Below are 26,184 nucleotides of genomic sequence, written 5' to 3'. Positions count from 1 at the left end.
AGTGAATCGGGGAATAACCATTACTGCTAGTGAGATGTAAGTGGAACTCGGGGAGCTGCCTATTGAATACTATAGCCCTGACCTCAAGGTGGGCTCTTTTTTTTGTTTGTGTATGCCATATTTCACTTTGTGTTTGTATATAAATACTAAAAAAGAAAATTTTTGCCTGGACAATCATTTGTTGCTATTGACCATATTTTGAGTTATGAGCCTGTGTTCACCCCCTGTATCTACCTTCGCCCGAGAAGCCTTGTACTGCTTGAGCTGTGCTACCTCTGAGAGTCCAGAGCTGAAGGTATACTTGGCCCAGTTGGCCATGACCCTTAGCAGGTCAGGCTCAGGGACATCCGTAGAAAAGGCCTAACCCCCACGGTTGGGTTCAGTAGCTCCTGTTTTCTCAGTGGCCCTCTGAACATGGTTCTGTCAGTGACCATGCACAAGTGCTTCTGGGGTGTACGTCTAACATCGCAGGAGGAGGGATAAAGCACCAAATGGCCGATGATGCCCAACAGAAAAAAGGACTAAAAAGAGGCCATTCTGGACCTATCTACTAGACATGTAATAATTCAAAGCTTGTGAATCCAGAAAAATCTTCAAGGTGTGAAACTACTACTACAGGTGAGTCACCATTTTGTTTCTGTGCAAAATGGGACTACAGCAGAAATTCAGAACTTAGGTAGAGAAAACTGTATAAATAACCAGATTTGATTTCCATTTATTGAACATAACTGTGACTATCCATTTTTTTTATTGTACAGGTGCCAAATTTGACCACAGCATTTTGTGGTTAATCTCGAAAACCGGTACAATACTGGATGCTGGAAACTCTAGAATTCCCAACAAAAAACTTGTCCATAGGAACTGCAGTTTTTTATGTGTAAATATGTCCATTTATGTTGCTTTCAATTTTGTTATTTTCTGGTTAACTTTCTGAAGCTACTTCTCTAATATCCACAAACCACACTGTTGTGAGCTTTACAAGTGTTTGAGAAAACTCTGCATTTGACCTGTGATAATGTAAGATGCCAATAACTTCCTAGTCTCTTCTTTTTTCAGCTTTATATGGTCAGACCCCATTCAGGGGGCAGAGGGACAAGAAGCGTCTATTGGGCCTCAACCGTGGGGTTTACGTAATTTGCCTCTGATGTCTCGAAGTCCATTCTATTATGGATCTGCCAAATGGGCCAAGTACAACGCCTTCCTCACTTGACTTGCACTCACATCCTTCTCAGGGAGGTAGAGTGGGGGTGCTTGAGCTCATCAGTCATCAATCACACTAAACTCAATAATGGAATGTCTGACCCAGTCCTTGTCTTTACAAGAAAGCAAAGTACTTTAATACAAACTAGAAAGTAATATTACACACCACTTATCAACAGAAATCAATTCAGTGTCTCTGGGTACGATTTGGGTGGTGCTGCTCCTCTTACCGCTTTCGCCATGTTTCCTCACCCCACACTTCAGTCTCCACCCCAGTTCTGGTTGTCCCCCTTTCTAAATGGTATGTAGTAGTGTGGCAGGAATTAAGCTCTGGTTCAGTTTTTGATCACTGCCAAATATAAGTGTGCTCAGTCTCAGTTCAATGGTTCTTATCTCTCTGGACTGAAAACAGTTCTGTCTGGATTTTCTTGCAGCCTGGTCATGAGTCCCGCCTGCACTCTCCGTTTGAGAAGAGGAACCAGCTGGCAGCTCTTCTGCGCTACCGCCTCGTGCCCCTGTCCAGAACCTAAGATGGCAAGAACATAGACTGCAGTCTTTGATTCATGTGGTCCGGATTAGACCAGTGGTGGGCCTTTGTGACTTTGGAACCTCAATGATGGGCAATGGAGGCGCAATATCCTTGCTAGGACCCTTATTGGCCCAGGCAACACTTTCAGAGGTGTATCCTCTACTCCACAGAACAGACTGCTCTGACTAAAGCATCTTCATGCCCCCCTCAAGAAAATACATCCAACCGCCCTCCGGTGCTGGCGGAATTTCCCCAGTTGGAGGTGGATCACCTTACCTCCCTCATGCACCAAGTGAAGTCAGGCTCCCCTAGAGACCCAGCACCCCCATATGTTCTAGTCTTTGCTATTCAAACCATTCTTCCCACACAACTCGGAGTACTCAACACCTCGATCTCTACCAGCACAGTACCAGTAGCGTGGAAGCAGGCTATGGTGAGGGCTCTTGTCAAAAAACCTAACCTGGACACCAAAAACCTCAACAACTTCCGCCCGATCTCCCTGTTGCCTTGGGCAGCCAAAATCTTGGAGAAATATATAAACAGCTTACTAACAACTTTTCTCGAGCTAAACCAACTGCTCGATCCCTCCCAGACTGGCTTCCGTCCCAAGCATGGGACCGAGACGGCACTGCTGGCAGTCACAGAGGAGTCCAGGAGAATCTTAGATCGGGGAGGATCGGTGGCAATCATCCTCCTCGATCTGAGTGCGGCATTCGATACCGTTAACCACGGTATCCTCCTGCAGCGTCTCCGGGACACCGGAATATCTGACAGAGCTCTGGAGTGGTTCAGGTCCTACCTGAGTGACAGATCTTTTCAGGTGTATGAGGGCAATGTCACCTCCTCGAGCAAGCCTCTGGGATGCGGAGTCCCGCAGGGATCATCATTAAGCCCGACGCTATTTAACGTCTACAGGAGGCCACTGGCTGAGATCGTCCGTTCGTATGGTATTAAGATCGTTACCTACGCGGACGATACTCAGCTGGTGGTCTCCTTGGCACAGGCAGTCAGACCTTCAGCGAGTGTAGATCTTGCTGGTTGCCTGGAGAGTGTCAAGAGCTGGATGACCAAGTCTTGTCTCATACTTAATGGAGACAAGACCGAGCTCATGCTCCTGGGTCACACTGCACCATCTGCCATAGACACTATCTGGCCTTCCAGTTAAAGGTCCTGCCCCTGCTCCCAAAGACGCCATTAAGAGCCTCGGTGTATGGCTCGAAAGGTCCCTGTCTTTCGATCAACAGGCAATAAAACTTTCTGCCATCTGTTTCGGCATCCTGAGAGTCATCAGGAAGATCTTGCCTCTACTCCCCTTTGAAGCAAGAAAAACCGTTGTTCAGGGCCTGATCCAATCACGGCTGGACTATGGAAATGCATTGTATCTCGGAGCTCCTGACTTCACCTTACGCAAACTGCAACTAATACAGAACTGCGCAGCCAGAACGCTTTTACAAATCCCCCGCAGATCCTCAGTAAAGTCCGGACTGAGGAAAATGCACTAGCTTCCCGTAAAGGAAAGAGTAAACTTCAAATCACTCTGCATTGCACACCAGACCTTCTGGTCTCTAGGCCCGGCAATTAATCTCCCTCTCATCACACCCTATCTCCCCACCAGACAGCTGCGCTCCACCTCTGCAAATCTAGCCATTGTGCCGCAAATAAAGAAATCAAGGTCCGGAGGCCGCTCCTTCTCTTACAATGTAGCCAAGAGGTGGAACGCCCTTCCTCAGCATCTAAGATCTAATCCCGACATCCTCTCCTTCCGTAAACAGCTGAAAACGCTCTTGTTCACTACATAAATAGTGGAGTTGACACTTCCTTTCCTAACTTGAACCTCAGTTGGTATGCTTAGCGCTTGGACGCCTCAGGGCAGCTATGTGCGCTCTAGAAATCTAAATTCATTCATTCATTCATTCACTCACCGGTGATGACTTTGATAGATGCAGCCCTGCGCAGGGCAGATAAAACAGAATCTGCAGCTCCCACACAGGCTAATGATACTGGGCAGTTGCAGCCACACACAGGTGATATTTTTCTGTACAACTGCAGCTATGCACCGGTTGGTTATCACTCTTGGTAGTTGTGGCCATGCTACATGCCGATCATGATACTTGGCAGTTGAGAACATGCCCAAGCTATTTCAGACACAACATCACATCCCCAACTGGGCCTTGGTAGAGGTTCTTATCAGAAACCGGCACGGAGAACCTGCAGGCCCTGGGATCCAGCAGATCACCCACCTCACTCCTCTCTTGTGGGTGTCCCACAGACACCGGTGATGTGACGCTCACTTCCTACACCTGGACAGACACTCTTTCTCAGGTTTGGCAGATTCCTTCCCTCTCTAGGCAGACTTCTATATGCTTCAGGACAGGAACAACAAATTGGGTAGTTGGGTCACACAATTATACACCAAAAACAGACAAAATATGTGTATTATTTCTCTGATACTGTAGAACCGGTTTAGGTTGGTTCTATTAAGTATCCTTTCCAGGCGATGCTCAAGTCACAGCCTTTGTATATAGTGATGCTCCTCACAGCAGGGTAGTCTCCAGCCTAGAGCACCCACAACAGCCCGCCAACACAATTTGAACATCATCTCCTACGCCGATGACACCCAGCTCATCCTCTCCCTCACGAAGGACCTGCACACCGCCAAAACCAACCTCCACGAGGGAATGAAGGCCGTTGCTGAGTGGATGAGGAGCAGCCGTCTGAAACTGAACTCGGACAAGATGGAGGTTCTCATCCTAGGTCTCACCCCCTCTGCATGGGACGACTCCTGGTGGCCGAACGCACTGGGAGCAGCTCAAACACCCACAGACCACACACGCAACCTAGGATTCATCCTCGACTCCTCCCTCTCCATTTTTTTTTTTTAAAGTAATTTTTATTGTAAACACACTTTACACAGGCCAATAGTTGCACATATTCAGTATCATTCATAGTGCCACAGTCTGGTTCATCAACATCTCGTGTACACAGCCTGCAGGCCCACATCCCGGGGGCCGGGCGGCAGCAGTAGTTTCGCACCCACATGCCTGGTTGTTCTTCCTCAGGAGTATGGTCTCGGATTTGTGTGTGTGCCTACTTTTCCATCCTCACCTAAAGAAACCCTGAACTCCCCCCCCAACTTTCCCCAGTCCTAAAAACGACCCCCCCCCTGTACCCTCCTCCCACCCCATCATCCGCACAGGAGCCTTCCGATGTGTATCTCTAACCTTGGGCTTCAGGCTTTCTCTACTACCGGTTCTCTGATCTCCAGATTATTGTACTGTGCTGACCCCGGCCACGTCTAGGTCCTCCCCGTCATCCCCCATTCCACTATCTCTGAGGCCTTGAACCATCACCTCCCAGGCCGTTGCTTGTTCCAGCGCCCTCTCATTAGCAGTTCTACGCGCCATCTGATATCTATGCGTGCTATCGCAGGCCGCCCATTTCAGAAATTCGTTATACCACCTCCTATGCGTCGGGCTCGTCCTTGCCTTCCAGTTTCTAGTTATCTCACGCTTGGCTACCATTAATCCCATATCTATGAACTTGCTCGAGAGCTTGTTTTTGGGGGTATGTGGGAACCAATGCAGGATGCACGCCGCTGCATCAAAGTCAACGGTCCGGTCCATCACCTCGTTCATGGATTCACCCACGGTCCGCCAATAGTCCGATAGGGCCGGGCATGACCAGAGCATATGCACCAGCTCGGCTCCTTCTGCCGCGCAGCGGGGGCACCTCGCATCAGTCGTGCCAAAGTACCTCAGGATTTTCCCAGGGGTCATGTACGCCCTGTGTAGTATGTAATAATGGATAACTTGAAAGCGAGCGTTCCTTGTGCTATTACGCGCCCTTCGCACCAACTGTGCCCACGTCGTGTCTGGGATGGGCTTGCCCAGGTCAGTCTCCCACTTGAGTTTCAGCGCATCGAGGGGCGGCAGGTGCTCGTGGAGCATTGTTTTATATAAACAAGACACCGCTTTCACTGTTCCCGCCGCCATCATGGTGTATTGGCACGCCATGGCCGTTTCCGGCTCCGCCAGTCCCAGTCCCCAGTGTTTCTGCATTGCTCTCGTCACAGCTGCATGAAGGAGATAGCCCCCGCGCGGGAGATCAAATCGTTCCTGGAGGGCCGAGTACGGGAGGAGCTCCCCGTTTTCGAAAAGGTCCCCTACCACCTGTATTCCTACCTCCTCCCACTGCAGCAGGCGGGACCAATCGCCTCCATGGGGCAGTGCAGTCAACATGCCCAGTGGCATCTCCGGGGCGTAGGGGCGCTGAATCCCTGCTCGCTTCTGTGCTCGGTTCCAGCAGCGCCAAAATGTATCCTGTTCAAGGGACAGGTCCCGGGCGGCGAGTTTCTGTCCTAGCGCGATGTAGGCTAGTATGTGTCGTGGCGTACCCCGCAGTCGCTTATCTTCCGGGCCCCGGTAAACCCGAGCCACCTCTTGCGTAAAGATCTGCAACTGGGCAGCTAGATAATAGAGCTCATAGTCTGGGAACGCCAAGCCGCCCTCATCTTTCGGGCGGGTGAGTGTCGCCAGCGCCACTCTACATCTGCCCGTCCCCCATAGGAAGGTAGTGAGCTGGGATCTAAGTCGGCGAAAGAAGGAGCTGGGGATCCAGATCGGGAGCGTTCGAAAGTAAGACTCCTCCCTCTCCATGTCGAAGCAGGTCAACGCCATCTCCTCCTCCTGCTACAACACCATCCGCATGCTCCACAGGATCTACAAGTGGATCCCGACCGGAACAAGAAGAACTGTCACCCAAGCCCTCGTCAGCAGCAGGCTGGACTACGGCATCGCACTCTACGCAGGTATCCCGACAAAACACCTGCAACGACTACAACGCATCCAGAACACCTCAGCCCGAATGATCCTCAACGTCCCCCGCTGTAGCCACATCACCTCCCACCTAAGAGACCTGCATTGGCTCCCCGTCAACAAAAGGATCACCTTCAAACTCCTCATCCACGCATGCAAAGCCCTCCACAACACTGGACCAGCATACCTTAACGACAGACTCAACTTCTACACCCCGCGCGCCAGCCTCGCCCTAGTCAACGTCCCGCGCACCCAACGAACGACCGCCGGCAGCAGATCCTTCTCCTTCCTCGCCGCCAAGACCTGGAGCACTCTCCCCACCCATCTACGGCAGACCCAAGACCTGCTCACCTTCAGAAGGATCCTCAAGACCTGGCTATTCGAGCAGTAGCAGCACTACCCCCCTCAGCGCCTTGAGACCCTCACGGGTAAGTAGCACGATTTACAAGTTCACTGATTGATTGATTGATTGTGAGCTTTCTGCATGTGGCTGTCATCAGCCAAGCTGAAGAAGCAATCGACCAGACAGCAGGCCTCATCTAAGGAGGTCCTCACCTTCCTCAGCTGACACCAAATGACAATATTCAGAAAGACTAATTTGGAGCCCCTTGCTAGGCCTAAACAGATTTATAAAGGAGCCCTTCCACCACTTTCCTCACTTCACTCGTCCCTCCAGCTTCAGGAATGTGAGCAGTACACTTCTGCTGTCTTGGGAACACAACTGTCGTATTGTCGAGCCCCCAATCACGACAGGAGACCTCGATTGATATCAGGTACCTTTATTGATTATTCACAGCAGCCTTGTCTTACGTCCTGCCCTGTCCCTCGATACTGTCCCCGACTACATCCCCTTGACCGGAAGTGGTGTCCGGTGTCGGCCCCCTCCCACACTCATGCCTCAGGGTCCTAGTGCCCACTGTCCAGGGCACGACATCTCCCCCCTTGTTGCAAAACAAACATTTTGTGACACTACCTATTGTCACTGACAGAGAAAAAGAGAGAGAGAGAGAGAGAGAGAGATATTCTCTAGGTGAACCTCTTCACATCACATCACATCACATCTCTTCGATCAGTCTCTTTGGCCTCTTGCATTTCCTTCTCTGCCGTGTCTCTCCTTTGTCCATTCGTGCACCTTCGTCCTGTCTGGTTTCCTCCAGCACTGGTGTCTGCTCTTCTTCTTCTTTGACCTTCAATTCCTTGAAGTGCGAGCTGTTTCTTGTGATGTGGTAGCGCCCTGCTGATGCTGTTATCATGGGCCCTTTCACTTCAGTCACCGTCAGCGGATCCTTCGAGAACGGGCTGTCTGACTTCCTCAGCTGTCTTTCCCGCACTACCTTTGTGTCTCCTTCTTTTAGTTGCGCCGAAATGACATGCCTCCTTGCATCGGCCTATGTGTTCATTTTCGCCTTTGCTTCTTCGTCCTTGGCGGCAATGCTGCCTCGCTCTTTCTTTGCTGTCTGTTCCATCTGCAGTATCCTCGTCCTGCTCAAACGGCCTAGTACTAGCTCGGCGGGGCACCACCCTGTGCAGCTGTGAGGAGTATTTCTGTAGTCCCTTAGTATCTGGCACAGGGCCTGCCCTATCGATATCTGCGTCAGCTTTGCTCGTTGTACAGCCTTCTTTATCGTTCCCATGAACCTTTCTGCCTTGCCATTTGCCTCTGGCCACAGCGTGTTATTTTCCGGTGGCAGATCCCTAAGTAGTCCATGAATTTTCTGAACTCTTCTCCTGAGAAGGGCGGCTTTTGTCAGTCTTTAGAGTTTGTGGGGAGCCCCATGCTGCGAAAACATCATCCATGACTGGCAGCGTTGCGTTTGCTGATGTTGACGCCACTTGCTGTATGATGGGAAATCTTGAAAATTCGTCTATTATCACAAGCAGGTAGTTTCCTGTCTCCAGGGGCCCATCGAAATCAGCTGCCAATTCGGTCCACACTGCCTTCGGGAGCTCTGACATCTGTAGCGGTTCCGGCTTGGTCGGCTGTCCTGTCACTTGACAGACATGGCAGTGTGTGACTGCGGCTTCTACCATGTTGTTTAGTCCTGGGAACCACACTTTTTCCCGTAGTATTTTCTTTGTTGCTACCATGCCTCTGTGTGATTCATGCGCCAGGTCCACCGTCTGTCTCCTCAGTGCTCTGGGCATTACTATTCTTGTTCCTCATCATTATTCCATTTTTGTTCTCTGAGAGCTCTTCATGGATCTTTTTGAATGCCAACATGTCTTCTTTGATTACTCCTTTTTCCATGATGCTGTTGTTGTTGACATGCCTCCACCTCTGTTTTCTTGTCACCGTCTTGATCGCTTGCATTGTTGGATCCTGTTTCGTTTCTTGTTACAATTCTTCCATCTTTATCGATGCCGGAGTGTTATGTTTTAGTACAAAGTTCAGGTATTCTTCCGCCATTGATGTTGCCTCGAGTGCGTGCGTGCAGCAGAGGGTGTCTTGACATGTAGTCTGCCGGGTTGTGCTCTTTTCCTGGTTTGTGTATGATCTTCAAGTTGTAGTCCATGAGTCTTATTCCCCACCTCTCTATTCGGGGCGGTATTTTCGCATAGATCGTTACCAGTGCCTGGTGATCTGTTATTATTGTGAATGGTTTCCCATATATGAACATGTGCTAGTGCTCACATGCCTATACTACTGCCAGACTCTCTTTCTCCGGCTGAGAGTATGCCCTCTCAATGTCGGACAGGCTCTTGCTTCCGTATGCTACTACGCACCTTGGTGACTCTTTGCCTGGTCTGTGTTGTGCTAATATCACTCCCAGCCCCACTGGGCTGGCGTCCACCGTCAATTCTGTGCAAAGCAGCGGATCAAAGTATGCAAGGTGGTCTACTGCTGTCACTACTTGTCTGATCGCTTCAAATGCTTTGCTGCATTCTTCTGTCCACATGAAGTTCTGGCTTTGTTTAGTTACTTCCCTCAGTGGCGTGCTCACTGTGGCAAAGTCTTTTATGTATCTTGCGCAGTAGCTAGCAAGGCCGAGGAGTGACCTCACCTCTGCAACATCGCTTGGATGTTTTGCTTTTTCTAGCGTGTCCACTTTGCTGCGATCTGAGAAAATGTGTCCGAAAAATACCAATTCGTCTCGCCCCAGTTCGCACTTGTCCTCGTTTAGCGTCCGCCCTGCTTGTTCTAGCTGGGAGCATACGTCCCGCAGTGCTTTGCCATGTTCATCATCTGACTTGCCGAACACCAGAATGTCATCACTGTAGTTCAGGCTGTTTTTTACCGGGCTTATTATTTGCCGTATTGTCTCTGGGAATATTTCAGCAGCCGACGATATTCCAAAACTCAAACGCTTGTATCTGAAAAGACTCAGGTGTGTGGAAAATGTTGTGATGTATCTGGACGGAGGGTCAAGTTCTAGCTGATGATATCCTTTGCACAGGTCTAGTTTGGAGAAACGTCGTGTGCCTGTCAGGCAGCTAATCATGTCATTGAGGTGAGGTCCAAGGTGCCTTTCACATTCAATTGCTGTGTTCGGTATTCTCATGTCGACGCAGATGCAAATTTTGGATGTGTTGTTTTTGGGCACTGCCACTATTGGCGACACCCATGGCGTCGGTCCCTCGGATGGCTCTAGGATGTCCTGACTTAGCAATGCTTCAATTTCTTCCTCTACTTGGGGTTGTAGGTGTATTGGTACTCGCTGGTGATGTTGAGCCACTGGTTTTACTGCTTCATTGATGTGCAGTGTTATTTGTCATCCCTTTAGCTTCCCTAGTCCCTGGAGGAGTCTGGGATATTCTCGCAGGATGCTTTTCTTCTCCGACATTTGGTATGTAATTTCGAGGAGGCCCATTACTTGTGCTGTGACATTGCTCAATAGGCACGGTGCCGGAATGTCACCCTTCAGTACATGTATCTCTACTTTTATTGTCAAATTCTCTGTGAATTTTCCCATGTTCATCACTGGTTTTCTTGGTCCCCACGTGAATGTCAACTTTTGATGCCATCAACACTGGTTTTACTTCCATCCTCTCATATTCCGATACACACATGATGTTACATGTTGCTCCGCTGTCTAGCATGAGCTATGTTTTGTGTGGTCCTACGTCTATGGTCACGGTCTCTGTTTTCTTTACTTCATTTTTGTTCACCAGGTGGATGCTGTCTTGACTCGTGTCTTCTTCGGTGGGCATGGCAACAGTGTCAGACATGAGGTACAGGCGTTCTACCTTTTCTTCTTCCTCGTCCTCTCCTGACTCGGCCGATGAGCTTCTGTTTGTTGTTTCCACGTATCTGACATGCCTGCTCGTCGTCATCCTCGGTCTTCTTGGTCTTGCTCTTTCACTTCTGAACTGCAGTCCCAGGCATGCGCTGGCAAAGTGGTTGCTCCTATTGCATTTCCTGCAGGTCTGGCCCATTGCCGGGCACGCGCCTTTGTGTGGGAATTCAAGTCTGCATCGGTAGCAGGTCAACTCAGGTTGCTTTTTTGTCGCCTGTTCATTGCGTCCTTTCTTCCAACTGTTTGTGCAGTTGTTCTCCACCATGCGGTGTGCCTGCTCTATTCGCCGTTCCTTTCCCCGCTCCATTTTCTTCTCTTGCACCGTTGCCCTTGCCTCGGCCCTTGCCTATGACAAGATTTTCTCCAGTGAGATCGGTTCCTTCAGGATTCTCGCACGGAAGTCCGTGTCATGACATCCTTCAATGATGCGCAGGCGAATCGCTTGTTCGTGTCGAACTTGTCGAATTTGCAGTGTGTCACTAGCTTGCGCAATCGTGTCGCAAAATCATTCAGCGAATCATCCGTATGTTGAAATGCTATTGTGAAAGTATATCTCTTAAAGTCAGCATTTCTCTGTGGATCGAATTTGCTTGATAGGCATTTTATTAGCCCTTTGTTTGTCGAAGTCTCGTCTTTTGGTAGTGTTACTAGTAGGTCGTCTACTTCATCGCCGACCAGATTTAGAAACAGATCCATTTGTTTGGCCTCTGTTACATCCGTGGCGCGCATGTACCGCTCAAATGTTCTAATCTATCGCTCTCATCTGATCCCTACTTGCGGTTCTGATAGATTGAATGGGAGAGATCTGCGGTATTGGGTGCTCTGCTTTTCGCTCCTTTGTTCAGTCATCTTTTGCTTGCAGCTCTTCTTCGATGCCTCTTCAGATATTTCTTGCTTGTTGCCCTACTTCTCTCTATTGTTTGCTTTCTTTCACATTCATTTGTTTTCTCTTTCTTTCTGCTCTTTTGCTTCCTCCTGCTTTCCTTTGCAGTTGCTTGTGCTTATTTATTTTTTGTGCTCTTATTGGCACTTGTGCTTTTCTGCTTTCCTTTCCTTCTTTTGTTTGCTTCTATTTTGTTATTTATTTTTGTTATTTTCTCTTTCTTTCTGCTCTTTTGCTTCTCCCTTCTTTTATTTGCAGTGGCTTGTGCTTGTTTTCCTTTTTCCTGTGCTCTTATCAGCACTTTTCTTCACTTTTTTGATCTTGCCTGTCCTTAAGATGGTCTCTCCAGCTCCCCTATTGGTTGGTTTGCCTGACTTTAAGTTGGCCGCCGAAATCTCGCGTGATTTCGGAGCCAATCTGGGTGTTGCCTGATCTCAAAATGTTTACAACAAGGGGTGGTGAGGGACAGAGTCTCTGAATTAAGCAGAAAGCTCTCACCCAGTCAAGAGATCAGGGCTAGATCCAACACCGTTTTTTAGCTCACTGCACCATCCCAGTTTCAGAACCTGGCTGTATGCAAATTAGTCTGTTCCTGTCCCAGTGCATGATGGGAACAGGGCAAACCAAACTACAAAAGCCAATTCTTACACTGGGAAGGAAACAAGCTCCCGGGGACTGGTTTCTGGCATTACAGCCGTCTTCGGCCCGGTTTGCTTGAATCCTGATGGTGCAATGAGCAAGGGTCTCACATCTGAGAATACCCTTCCATGCTTAGGGTGGACAAAAATATTTACAACAAGGGGTGGTGAGGGACAGAGTCTCTGAATTAAGCAGAAAGCTCTCACCCAGTCAAGAGATCAGGGCTAGATCCAACACCGTTTTTTTAGCTCACTGCACCATCCCAGTTTCAGAACCTGGCTGTATGCAAATTAGTCTGTTCCTGTCCCAGTGCATGATGGGAACAGGGCAAACCAAACTACAAAAGCCAATTCTTACACTGGGAAGGAAACAAGCTCCCGGGGACCGGTTTCTGGCATTACAGCAGTCTTCGGCCCGGTTTGCTTGAATCCTGATGGTGCAATGAGCAAGGGTCTCACATCTGAGAATACCCTTCCACGCTTAGGGTGGACAAAAATATTTACAACAAGGGGTGGTGAGGGACAGAGTCTCTGAATTAAGCAGAAAGCTCTCACCCAGTCAAGAGATCAGGGCTAGATCCAACACCGTTTTTTAGCTCACTGCACCATCCCAGTTTCAGAACCTGGCTGTATGCAAATTAGTCTGTTCCTGTCCCAGTGCATGATGGGAACAGGGCAAACCAAACTACAAAAGCCAATTCTTACACTGGGAAGGAAACAAGCTCCCGGGGACCGGTTTCTGGCATTACAGCCGTCTTCGGCCCGGTTTGCTTGAATCCTGATGGTGCAATGAGCAAGGGTCTCACATCTGAGAATACCCTTCCACGCTTAGGGTGGACAAAAATATTTACAACAAGGGGTGGTGAGGGACAGAGTCTCTGAATTAAGCAGAAAGCTCTCACCCAGTCAAGAGATCAGGGATAGATCCAACACCGTTTTTTAGCTCACTGCACCATCCCAGTTTCAGAACCAGGCTGTATGCAAATTAGTCTGTTCCTGTCCCAGTGCATGATGGGAACAGGGCAAACCAAACTACAAAAGCCAATTCTTACACTGGGAAGGAAACAAGCTCCCGGGGACCGGTTTCTGGCATTACAGCCGTCTTCGGCCCGGTTTGCTTGAATCCTGATGGTGCAATGAGCAAGGGTCTCACATCTGAGAATACCCTTCCACGCTTGGGGTGGACAAAAATATTTACAACAAGGGGTGGTGAGGGACAGAGTCTCTGAATTAAGCAGAAAGCTCTCACCCAGTCAAGAGATCAGGGCTAGATCCAACACCGTTTTTTAGCTCACTGCACCATCCCAGTTTCAGAACCTGGCTGTATGCAAATTAGTCTGTTCCTGTCCCAGTGCATGATGGGAACAGGGCAAACCAAACTACAAAAGCCAATTCTTACACTGGGAAGGAAACAAGCTCCCGGGGACCGGTTTCTGGCATTACTGCCGTCTTCGGCCCGGTTTGCTTGAATCCTGATGGTGCAATGAGCAAGGGTCTCACATCTGAGAATACCCTTCCACGCTTAGGGTGGACAAAAATATTTTCAACAAGGGGTGGTGAGGGACAGAGTCTCTGAATTAAGCAGAAAGCTCTCACCCAGTCAAGAGATCAGGGCTAGATCCAACACCGTTTTCTAGCTCACTGCACCATCCCAGTTTCAGAACCTGGCTGTATGCAAATTAGTCTGTTCATCACCACCCCCTTTTCTGAATCGTGATCTCAAAATGGCCGCCCGATCTTCTCCAGTGCTGATTGGCCAATCCGCCTGACTTTAAGATGGCCGCTCTCGCGCTCGCAAGAGTTCGTGCGCTATTTCCCAGTTCCTCGCGCTCACTTAGCGATGTAGGGTATTTTCTTACTGGCGTTGCTGCCAGGCTTCATGCTTCGCTTCTCCTGTTGCGGCCGGGGTGGGCTCCCGCGCCGTGTCTTCTCTTCCTCATGCGAACCAGGGTGGACTCCTGGTCTCGCTTTTTCGGTTGTGTCGGGCACCAGACACATGTGTGCTCTTTCTACCTTTGTCGCCAGTTGTCGTATCATTGAGCCCCCAATCACGACAGGAGACCACGATTGACATCAAGTACCTTTATTGATTCTTCACAGCAGCCTTGTCTTACGTCCTGCCCTGGGCCCTGTCCCTCCATACTGTCCCCGACTCCGTCCCTTTGACCGAAAGTGGTGTCCGGTGTCGGCCCCCTCCCACACGCATGTCTCAGGGTCCTAGTGCCCACTGTCCAGGGCACGACAAGAACCCTCACCTCCATCTTGTGCAAAGCCAGACCGGAGGTCTCCAAAATGGATCTTTCTGCCCTCCATTACTCTGGCTCACTCACGCACTCCACACTTGCTTACTCCTGTAGCTACAGTGTTTCTCTTTTCCTTCCTTATCCACTGTCCTTTTGACACACTCTAAAGCATGCTGCTGGGGTAGTGGTGAGTGGGTTGAGAGCTAGTGCTTCACAAAGAAGCAAAATCACGCAATACTGTTTACGTCACCGGTATAGCTGTAAATGTATAATACGTTTCACTGCTGATGAGCATCTCAACAGATATCGGATATGCCTTTTTGCTCCCTTACCTCTTCTCAGCAAATCGCCCCAATAATGCACCTGTTCCTGTCCCTTTTAACTGATTTACCCTCTTGATGCCTTCCTACAATGCTATGAAACACCCTTGCTGTAGATCATTGCTTTGCCTTTCTGACTACAATTCATGATCTTAAATACTTTCCCTACATATGCTAACTCTGTCTGAGACATTTAAGTAGAAAACTCACCAATGCACTCCCCCAATTTTATGTAATCAGTGATGGTACTTTTATTTTGCAACAATGACGCTGCTGCTGATTTCCTTGCCAATTAGTCAGCATTTGGCATATGCAGGCACCATCTTCCACCATCATCAATGGATGTAGGAATGCATGCTTGCTGTTTGACTAGTTTACGCAACAGGATGATAAACCGAAGATATCGATTTGCCTTTTCCATGATCTCACCATGGACTATTGGTAAAAGGTGCTTTTGATAGCGAGATTGTTAGATTTTTTGATGAAGGCTAAAACGTCAGTGTGCTCAGTATATATGTGTGATTACAACCCAAATATAGAATGACTGTTGGTAAGCAATAAACTCGGTGTATAACATGAAAGCGGGTGGCACTAGGAGCTCAGCTGTTGACTGTAGCAATCCGTTTTCAAAGGACTGTGTGTTTAATGAGATACTAGTGAAGGTAAGATGGAACATCTTCCAACCTCTGGGGACGACTGATAGTCGGAAGACTAGGGGAACCTGGGCAACCTTCACATTTAATATGACATTCAGTCAGGATGTGACCCTACAACAGCGTCTTGACTAGTCCAAAAAATACAAGACCTTATTCTAATTAACTTTAAGCAAAACTGTGAGCTTCTGTATGATGTACCTCCGAGTGATTCTGGATCACCTCAATGCTATTACGGAAAACCGCCTTTACAACGTATTTTTAGCGAGGATATTTTTACCGCGAATATGCATTTAAAACGCATGCCAATACAACGCATTTAAGTTAAGTTGGGTGGGGGCGGGGGGGGGGGGGGGGTGATTCCTTCCACAAATACATTTTTTTAAAATATAAAAACAATGTGTGATTTTGGCACGCGTTTTAAATTCATTTTCGCTGTAAAAACATGCAGCTAAAAAATGCATGTAAAAGGCATGCAAAGTAATTGCATGTGATGTACTGTCGTACAACTGCCATTACTCTGGGTTTAGATCAAGACTTCTCTACTCAAGCTAGACTTGGGACCAATTCTTGAAACTGAATCTATGTCATTTTAAAAGGGTAAGCCAATCATTAGCGTCTGCTTGGCGTGGAATTGATTTTGTTTTCAAGGTACTGCGGATGCTAGCTTATCAGGATCGTAGGCAGTGTTACCCTTGAATGAATGAGACAGTGTGCCCCTACTGATAGCAGATTAACTGCAAATTATTCAGCAGAGCCAATTAAACAAGTCTTAAAGCAAAAAATGCCTTCTTTAAATTCAAACCATACGTGCATTACAGAAGGTAAACTAATAGTTAGTCAACGTGCATGATAAATCATTATAGGGAATTAGCATAATGCTCATTCACGTGCAGGAAAGAGAATGTTAAGAAGGTCGGTCTCAGAATAAAATCCTAACCAAGAGACAGACTGACATAAGTGTCCTCTTGAACATCAGGCAAACCGGACTCTGTGTCACCTCCAAAACCAGCTCTTTATATAGAAAATACAGAACGAAAATCGCAGTGTCAGCTTTTCGCAAATTGACATATACTAAATGTAATACAGCATCATGTAGCACCATTCCAGAACCATCGCCTAAATGAAAATTAGACCTAATTGCAACTGATGTGTCAATGCAAATCTAGTTGCACTCAAAACAATGACCGTCTCGATTTATGTATAGGCCTACAGTAATGCAGAGGGGAAGAGTCTTGAAAGTAGCAAAAGCTTCCTTCAGAGTTCTTTGAGAACCGTACTACAACACAAAACAGTGCACATTTTGCTGTGTATGATGAGAGGAGAAATGAAAACATGAGAGGAGAAATTAAAACACATCATGGCTGCGATAGGATTTAAAATGGAGTCTGGCATAATTCATGCCTAGTTTTGCCAAAGCACAGGAAAAGACAGTTTTGTGCAGCATTTTCGTTTTGCTCAAAAATATTTACAACAATAAGTATACAATTTTAATACAATAGAATCCTCTTTGGGCCAGTTGTGTGTAGGGCGCAGTCAACAATCGGTAGAATTTTGAACATTGGTTCTTTATTATTTCAGAAAGTGTTGAGGCTTCTTTTTATTTGTGAGTTGTTTTGTTCTTATTTGCATGTTCCACAAATTTGAATTGCCGCAAAGGTCTAAAATGTACCCAAAAGGTGGGATGGTATGCCTACTTGAAGAGAGTTCTGGCAGCCAAGCCTTCAACCCACACGAACGATGTTTACCATAATCAGATTTTTTGCAGAAAAGATGTTGAAAAGCCGGTCATTTTTGTCATGTTGATTTTAGTGCTCTTGATTTTCTGTAATTCCCGGGACAGCTTGGTATTTGCATCTATAAAGTGTGAACATATGCAAACGTACCTCTAAACTGGTAAACATACTGTACAAGGGAAGGGTTCGTTGGTGGAGGAGGGGAGTGCAACTTTCTTGCGGGGTAAATGGACTCTTCTTAAGGTGTTGATGTAGGGAATGGAGTAGATATTACTTGAGGATTAGATGTTCAGTTTTAGGAGGTTTCCAGTTCTTTGTGCAGGAATGAAGGTGCCTGTTGGATCTGTCTCAGGATGGAGTTCCAGTTCCTGGATCTGTAGAAAGCCAGTCTTCTGGTGTTGGAAAGTGGGTTATTGGTAGGGGCAAATGTAGGTCTGCCACTGGCAATAAGGCCACTAACACATGATAGGACCCAGCATAGGTCTTAGAAATTATTCCTATGCTCATCCCTTGGTAACGTAGCTGCAAGCAGACAGGCTTAACTTCAAAGACGGGTATGTAAAGCATTTAAAAACACCATTTCAGTAAATAATTAAGACAACACAAAATAAAAATCCCACACCAATTTATAAAAATAGGTAATATTTTTATCTTTTAAATGACACCAACACGAAAAAAATCCACTGTAGGCAGCCAGAGGTATGAATCTTTAAAGAGTAGTCACTTTCTAGTGCTTAGAAACCAACAGTGCCCCTTTTAGTCATTTTGTTTTCTCTGTCAGGGACACACCTTTATAAATTTTTCTAAAGAATTTTCTCACCACTGTGGTGGGCCGCCTTCTTCCGCAAGCGGGGTCCATTTAGAACACCTTTCTGGAGTTCTGCTTGCGGGTCCCAAAGTATCCAACACACAATCCAAGGTTCTGGAATTTCCAAGAGGGTCCTTGAAAGTGTGAAACTTCAATTCCCCAATCCACTTGAACAAAACCCTTACAAAGCCACTGGTACTCCAGGCTTTGAATTCTTTGTGGGGCTGTCTAGGTGAGCTCTGTTAACCTGTAGCTTGCAGGGAGTCCACTGAGTCATTTTGCAGCAAGGTAATCCTCAGGGCTGCAGTTTCACTTGGTGCAGTCTTCAGAGGTCAGGCCTTCGAAATCTTTGCACAGCAAACTTCTTTTTAGCAAGGCACTTCTTGCTTCAGTAAGTTTCAAGCAGCAGATCTGGAGGGCTCTGCCCCTCTCAGATACTTATTCAAAATTCTCTGGGTCAAGCACCAGGTCACTTCCGATCAATGAGAGCAGGGCAACTCCTCATAGTTATGACCACATCCTGTAGAGTGTGGTATTAGTTTGTCCCAGAGTGCACCATTCTTCCAAATCCATAGTGGCTGATTTTCCAGCAAGGAGGTAAGAGCTGGCTAAACACACCCGCTGGGATGGCTTATTTCCATGGACTCTTCCCCCTTCCATCTGTACATACCTTCCTTAAGCCTAGCCCTGACTCTTGGTCAAGAGTGTCAGAGTGAAACTGAAACCCAGGCCTCCCCTCTGCCTTTGAATAGGATGGTTTACGACTCCACCCCCCTGGCCTGGCATTCCTATGGACCAGCAAACTGCCCTCCGAGCAGAGGGGTTCTTTAGCACCTCTTCAAAGCAGCCTGGCTAATCCACTTAACTCTGACCAATCGAGGCAGACCACTGAAAGGCTGAATTTGGATTTACAAACAAGAAAGTCTTATAACTTCTTGTATGTACACTTTAGGAGAAATTCAACAATATCATATTGTTGGATTTACTACTATCATTCTGGGAAGTCTTCAAATGGTCCGGCTAGTCCTCTCCTATCAATATTTATTAATCAATAACTTCCTACCATGCTAACCTCTGGGCCATGGGGTTTGCAATGGGGAAAATGACTTGGGCCACTTTTCTAGCACCAGGGCTTATAAAACCAGTCAGTCAGTCAGTCAATCAGCTTTATTTCGACAATAAAAATATCATAAAAGCATTGCATAAAACAACAATTAAAACCATGTTAGTTAAAATCCAGTTACTGATCGAATAAAAATAATACACTTTCCAATAAATTAGATAAGAAGGTCCAATACATGACCACAATTAAACAATGAGTTTTAGCCTTTTGCATCTGATTGACCAAGCCCAGCCAAGGTATTTGGCCATACCACAAACATACAGGGACCTGGCATCATACCTCAAAATTCTAAGGGCGACTGTATGGTGTCTGGTACCCAGCTCCCTGCATAAGGGCTTTAGCCACAAGGACCTTGGAGTTTTGTAGGCCGGGCATTCGAATAAAAAATGGGCTACAGACTCCATTCTAGAAGTACAAAATATGCAGAATGGAGAAGTTTGGGCTGGAATGTTCCAGCGGGCAGACAGTTCTCTCAGAGGGAGCAAACCTACCCTAAACTTGAAGTACAACGCCCGATCAAAGGATTTAGAAATCAGATCCATATACGGTTCGCAAAGGGGGACATCCTTAATCATAAGGAACTCAGTGGATGTCCTGCTAAGCTTAGCGTTTGAATTTAGTTTGTTAGCTACCCACTGCCAATACATGGTTTTGAGGACGGATTTAGGGGGAGCACTCCTAGATGCCCAAGCATCTCCAAGACCCATACTGTCAAACATTGTTTTTACTTTTGTAAGCCACCCGATTTTTGACCATCCGGGCATTGACAATATTTCCAATAGCCCCTCCGCGTAACTAGCAAGTTCGGGGGTTCTCCATAAACGTGCCCACAGTAAAAGCGGGCGCAGTTGGGCCTGGTCTCTAATCGAGCGGCAACCCATATCCAACAGTAGGGGAAGCGTGGGCATGCTATGGGGAAGTGACATTAGGTCCTTTAAAAATTTATTTTCGGATTTTAGGAGATGGTCGATAGAACCTAGTCCCCAAAGTTCAGCCCCATAAAGCGCTGCACTAACTCCCCTAGCTCTATAGATATCTAGGACTGGGGCTATAGGCCTAAATGAAGATGAGCGTTGCTCTTTGATCAATGCCCCCACAACCCTTTTGTGACCCAGCAACAATTTCTGAAGATGGGGGCCCCACTGCATAGAGTCAGATAAACGAATGCCCAAATAGTCAAATTCCCTTACCCTTTCCAAGGGCACAAGGTTTAAAGAGGGAGGGCGACCAAGCTTCCTGGGTGGGTTCAACACTAGATACTTAGTTTTATCAGTATTGATTTTGAGGCCCCTGCTATTACAAAAAAATTGAAAATTGTCCAAGAGGCTCTGTGGGCCCATCTGGGACTTTGAGATGAGCAGGGTGTCGTCAGCGAAAAAGAGCGTGGGTATTTTCTTTCCCGCCAAGGAGGGGGCGTCAGATGGTTGATTCAGAAGATGCTCCACCACCCCGTTCACATATAAAGAGAACAGGGTGGGTGCAAGGACGCACCCCTGGCGGACGCCCCTTTCCACTGGGATTTTGGCTGTCTTCTGGACCTGAGTACCCCACCTCACCTGCGCATAGTTCCCATCGTGCAACTTCACCAATAAGGACAAAATGTATGCAGGAATCCCCAGATCGAGTAGTACCCCCCACAAGCGGTCCCGAGGCACCAGGTCAAAGGCAGTCCTTAGATCGATAAAAGCGAGATAAAGACTGCCTTTGCCTAGTACTACCACCTTCCAATAGATGAGCATCAGTCTAAAGACCTGCTCGATGGTCCCAGTTCCCACCCTAAAACCTGCCTGAAATTCTGATAGAATTTTATTCTCGGCCTCCCACTGGAGCAATCTCCCTAGGACAACCTTTCCGGCCACCTTCTGTGTGGAGTCTATGAGACTGATAGGGCAATAATTCGCTGGGTCGTCCCGACAGCCCTTTTTAAAAATCGGGACGACCTCAGCCCCCTTCCATGAATCTGGGATCGCCGCACCATGCATAATGGTATTGAGTAGAGTTGATATAAACTTGCCCCAATCTTGTGAATGCAAACGGAGTAGGTCCCCCGATAGCCTATCAGGGCCTGCTGCTTTGTTTGGCACTAAAGATTTGATCACGCCATCCACCTCCTTCGATGTAAAAAGTAACGCCTCACTTGCCTCAAAGGGGCCCAAAGCAGGAGATGTAGTCGGCCCCAACCCCTCGGCGGGGTGGGTGGAATAGAGAAGAGAGAAGTGATCAAACCATGCCTGCCCGTGATATTGCATGTAATAAGGGTACAATCGGGCCTATTCCTGGTTCTTACCAAGTTCCAGAAACCTCCAGCATCCCTCCTTTCGCTGGCAACCTTTAGATCACACCAAAACTGATCATCCCAAGCCCTCCTGGCTTCCCTAATGGTGAGCCTATAGTTTTTCCTGGCGGTCCGAATCATCGCAGGGTCTTTTAGCTTGACTGCCTTCAATAAGGCTGTCTTTGACGTCCAGCACTTTTTAGAAAACCACCCAGGATTGTATTTCGGTTTCTGGTCCCCCCTGGTGTGGGAGTCCCTACAAGGTTTTATAAGTTGGCTTCCCAAGGCTTCAATGGTATTGCAAAAGAGGCAGAGAACCTCAGGCAGGGCCAAGATGGAGGTGTCTAACCTGGATACTGCCCCTTCAATCAAGGCCCTTAAATTTTGCACCAGCCCATCATCAAGGACAACCGTGCACCATTTGAGGCGCCTTCTCCCATTTGATGGACGAACATCTGAGGTTATTCTAGGTTGCGGAAGGGGAACTTCGGATGGGCATGACCACATAGACTTTAAGCTTAAAGATAGCGGGTTGTGATCGCGATCTGTAGTTGGCAATACCTCCATATCTCTCATATAACTCCAGAGCTTTAAGTCAAGTAAAATGTAGTCTATCCGTGAGGAATGGTCTACCCTGTTAAAAGTGTGGGCACCTGAGGGGGTCTGAGTGTGTTCTACCATTCACAGCTCTCAAGCCAAATTCTAGGGTCAAGATGTTAAGCTAGATGGACCGTTGGGACCATCTCTTAATAGGCGAAATAGTAAGTGCTGGAATGCCCCTTCTACTTTCCTCGTCAGTAGTGCCCAAAATGTCTTCATCCGCCAGGGGTTCAAAAGTACAATTGAAATCCCCTGCGACCAAAACATTTGCGTTTTTACTACACTTGCTGAGCTCTTCTCCAAGGATAGAAATAATAGGGGATTCAGAGCCACCATTAGTGCCTCTGGCATAGATATTAAATATCTCAATTGTAAGCCCTCGGTGTGGACCCCTCACTGACAGTCTTAGAATATCAGGAGATTTTGAAGCAAGTTTTCTAGTGTAGCAGTCCAAGGAGGTGTTGATCCAAATTAAAAGACCTCCTGAAGGGCGACCTCTACGGGTGTGTGAGGAAATGGCTGGAACAAAAAACATAGTGTAGCCAACCTTATGACAGGGTTCCACACACCAGGTCTCTTGAAAGATACAGATCTCATAGGACTCTATCAGCGAATTCCAATCAGGAACATCTAATTTCCTGGAAATGCCAGCTATATTCCAGCTCAAGATCTTTAGATCATTTTTCGTAATTACCACCTCGGAGGGATAGAGTGGAACCGCCAGACTAGGCTCAGCATCGATCTCGGCAGAGATAGTCAACTGCTCCTCCAACCCACTAATATTCTCTCGAGCCAGGGGACCAGAGCAGGATTGGTTAAAAACTCTATCATCAGGGTCCTCAGTTACCCTCCTACACCCAGGCAAATCCCCATCCTTTGGTGGATATTCAGCTAGCTTAACAAAGGAAAGGGGATTGTGTCACCAGCCATAACCCAACCTATGAGCCGCTCTGCCAATCCGGGGCATAAAACACTGATAGGTGTCATAGTTGGCTTCGGAGTACAGCAGATTGTCCCTCCAGCCCCTAGGATGTTGACTAACATTGAGTTGTGGAACCGGGAAAGTTTGAAAGTGGCTAAGTTCAAATGTGCCAATCCCTGTGTTCCCTATGGTAGGCACGAGATTACAAATATATCTGGCCACCCTAGGGTCCCTAAAGTTTACCAGGATACAATCCCCTGGCAGATCCTTGGGCCTATTCCCAACCCAACCAACTCTTCTGACGTGGAGAACCTTTCCATCAAATGAGTTAGGCAGGGGTCTATTTTCGGATAACCAGAACATCGTTTTATTTTTAAGCTCATTATACGATTCCTGGATCCCAGGTTTACGGAAAGGTACCCCTGTAAGCACCACTACATACGGTTGGCATTCTGGGGGTAGGTGGGCTTGCTCTGGGTGGTCAAACTTGTGGGACCTCCATTGCCTCCTTTATCCACACTGGAATTCTTACCAGCTTGGGCATTGGATTCAACAGGTCCATCTTGAGTGGTTAGGTTTTCACACACGGGGGCCCTGTTACTTCCTCAGGTGAAGGTTGCCCCCTAGGCACTGGGGATGTTAAATCCAGCTGTATGGCTTTAGTCATTTCAGGAACCCCCTCCCTAATTTTTGTGTGTAGTTTGATTAGGGACCTAAGAGAAAAAAAGTTGTTGAGAGTAGCTTGCTCAAACCTATCAAGCCTCTCGGTCAAAACCTTCACCCTCTCGAGAACCGGGAGAATGAGTGACTTCAACAGTTTCTCAATTTGGGGTAAGGAGAACAAGTTGTCAGAATTAGTTAGTGTACTAGAGGGCGCCTGCTTCTCACTGTCTGGCTTGCTCAGGGTGCTTGGCACCTGAGCTCTGGGTAGGGGGACCACAGGAGGAGCAGAGTGAGGAACGATGGTTTGGTGATTTCCAGACTCCCCTCTCCCTGTAAATTTAACACGTACTTTAGGGCGTTTGCCCATAAACTTCTTGGAGGGATTTAAGTAATCAGCCCTTGAATGAAATGCGGCTCTTTTCCGCTTGGTGGATACAGTTCTAGGTCTGCTAATGGGCTCTACCTCTAGCTGGACCGGGATTTCCTCAGGAGAAACGGGAGTGCTTACAATTGCTAGGTCCCCTGTTAAAGAGCAAGAATCGACCCCCATTGAAGACTGTGTGGATGGATATATACTACAGTTAAGAGCATTAAGCCTATCAAGGCTGGCTCTAATAGCTCCTATTCTAGCCAGATCTAGAACAGGAGAGCCTTCAACAGGTAGGTCGCCGACTAGCTGTACAGGAGATACTACCAAGGCAGTGGGGCCTAAGGAAGAGCGCTTCTGATTGAATAGTTCGTGAGAGAGACGACGTTCAGTATTGGCAATCTCTTTGTCAGTAGCCGAGACTGCTCTGGTAAGAAACTGATCCATCGTGCCTATGACAGAACCACCCCCTGCCCCCTTCCCCTTGCCAGATCGAGTTGTCATTGGCATCCGCGATGCTACTAGGCTTAATGCAGACACCGCCACCAAATTAATTTGCAAGAGTTTTCGGGGAAAACAGTACTCTACACAGATATTAAGCAGTACAGGTTAGGGGGGTGGCCCACCCAGCCCCAGCCAGCCCCGGACGGCCTAAGGCGGTCCCGCCCTTGTCCCGGGCTTCTCCCGGGACGCTCCCGCTCAGCGGAAGTTCCTGTAAATAGGGCACACGGGGTCCTGTGGGCGGGGCCGGCAAGGAAGGCGGGACCAGGTGGTGTTGGTCGTGCAGGGACTCCTGGGAGATCGAGTCCCTGCCCACGCCAATCGCAGCCCACACGCAGCCACAGTTCCTCACAGGGTAGTCTGCCCCCACAGGTCGAGGTCCAAATGAAGAGATGCTCCCGCTGGTCAAAGGGCGAATTGCTGAGAAGGTCCGCTGGTATCACAAAGGGAACTGCTGTTCAGGACCCGCTGTAATCAAACGAGTAGCCTTATAAAACCATATTTTATAAGTATTTCCATAATTTCTACAGGACCCCCATCCCTGTGCAACTAGGGGAGACTTCAGGGTTTCTGAATCTGCAGAAATACTGCAAATCTTCCATACACAGTTCTTCTAGCATCAAAGTCGAATTTGAGCAGCTCTTTAATACAACGTGGGGAGTGAAATGTAACATTTCACTTTATCCAGGCATATAAAAACACATTTTATAAGGGCGTACCTTATAGATAACTGATCACCCCACCCCTGGAAGACCAAGGGGTGACCCTGGGAGTCCCTAATATGCAAAAACATGGTAGGGTTTTTATTTTTAAGGGCCCCTACCCCCCAAGTCGAGTTTGGGCACAATCTAAGGTTTGCAAGCTGTCCTGGCAACCAGCGCTGCTTTTAAACTGACCTCAGGCTTCAGCACTGCACACATGCTGGTGCAGAGAATCTGCTGGCCTCTATTCTGCCATGCCCCAGGATACTGGAGACTTCTAGGTAGTTTCAGTCCCCTGCCCTATTACATACTAGGGACTTATGGAGTAGGTCATGCCATTTACAGGAGTACCCCACCATACCATGGTGTACCCTTATGTGTATGTTGGGTGTCTTAACTGTATTCTAATGTGTTCCTTTTAGCTTGGCACTGGCCCTGGGCCAAGTTAAACAGAGCCCAGGGTCAATCAGAGCCAGTTACCACTAGTTCCAGTCAGCAAACGTTGGGGGGTACCCAGGGCACAGGATGACTTTGCAACTTAGCCCCCCCCCCCAAACGAAAGGTGATGGGTTACTAACCTACACCCTGGTAGTCCTCATAGGCTAAGTCGAAAAACCTGGAAAGTCCATCTGTATTGGCATGGGCAACCCCAGGTCTGTATTCCACTGTAAAGTCCATTCCCTGTAGGGAAATGGACCACCTTAGCAGCTTGGGATTCTCCCCTCTCATCTGCATGAGCCACCCGAGGGGCCTATGGTCAGCTTGAACACGAAAGTGACTCCCAAACAAATATGGTCTCAACTTTTTCAGTGACCACACCACAGCAAAAGCAGCTCTCTCAATGGCACTCCACCTCTGCTCTCTGGGAAGAAGCCTCCTGCTAATAAAGGCAACTGACTGATCAAGGGCCCCTTCATTTAGCTGTGACAAAACTGCCCCAATCCCTTGCTCTGAAGCATCAGTCTGAACTACA

The sequence above is a fragment of the Lissotriton vulgaris genome, chromosome 1_1 (assembly GCF_964263255.1).
Source record: "Lissotriton vulgaris chromosome 1_1, aLisVul1.2, whole genome shotgun sequence".
Taxonomy (NCBI): domain Eukaryota; kingdom Metazoa; phylum Chordata; class Amphibia; order Caudata; family Salamandridae; genus Lissotriton; species Lissotriton vulgaris.
Note: the sequence above shows the minus strand (reverse complement) of the source record.